General features: G+C 33.4%; 1 non-coding gene across 1 annotated transcript; it reads right to left on the bottom strand.

Moving 5' to 3' along the window:
• Window positions 1-285: 285 nt before the first annotated feature.
• TRNAI-GAU (transfer RNA isoleucine (anticodon GAU)) lies at window positions 286-357 on the bottom strand. The gene has a single exon. It is a non-coding gene; the product is annotated as a tRNA-Ile (tRNA).
• Between the last annotated feature and the right edge of the window lie 505 nt (window positions 358-862).

The following is an 862-nucleotide window of genomic DNA, read 5'->3' as shown; positions in this document are numbered from 1 at the left end:
TGAGGTCAGAGCCCTCATTATCATCCCTGCTAACTACCGGAAGCAGATTAAGTCGTTCCACAACCGATGTCCGGCCCATGTTAACTCTGATGTGCCCAGCAGTTGGAGGAGGATCGCCAGAAGCTTCTGGAAGATTTCAAGGACGTCTTGGTGGACCTGACCCTTTCAGATAAGGTCGAAAACCCCAATTTATTGTGAAGATCTTCACTCTAACGTTGGATGAACATACTGAATGTTGCACACACGTGATGCGGACAAAATGAAAAAAGAAAAAGACAAAAATTATGTCTGGTGTGGGTCTCGAACCCACGACCTTGAGTTTATCAGACTCATGCTCTACCACTGAGCTAACCAGACAATAGAAAATTTGTCTGTTTCTTAAATTTGAAATAATGAAAATCTTTGCGAGGCAGCGTTAAGAAAAGAGAGATGTCTTTGACGAAATTTACTTGCTTGACTCCTTCTTCTGTTCCTCATTATCAAAAGTAAACATACTGAAGGATATATGTATATATATATATATATATATATATATATATATATATATATATATATATATATATATATATATATATATATATATTCCTATGAGTGCACGGGGAAAATGAAACACAAAAAGTTCCCAAGTGCACTTTCGTGTAATAATCACATCATCAGGGGAGACACAAGAGAGGAATATAACAGTCAGTTGATATACATCGAAGAGACGAAGCTGGGACGCCATTTGGTAAACATGTGATTGTCCAAAATTGTGATCCTTTCCAATATATATATATATATATATATATATATATATATATATATATATATATATATATATATATACATATATATATATATATATATATATATATATATATAT

The sequence above is a fragment of the Panulirus ornatus genome, chromosome 70 (genome assembly GCF_036320965.1).
Source record: "Panulirus ornatus isolate Po-2019 chromosome 70, ASM3632096v1, whole genome shotgun sequence".
In the NCBI taxonomy this organism is placed as follows: domain Eukaryota; kingdom Metazoa; phylum Arthropoda; class Malacostraca; order Decapoda; family Palinuridae; genus Panulirus; species Panulirus ornatus.
This window is presented reverse-complemented; position numbering and strand designations above follow the sequence as displayed.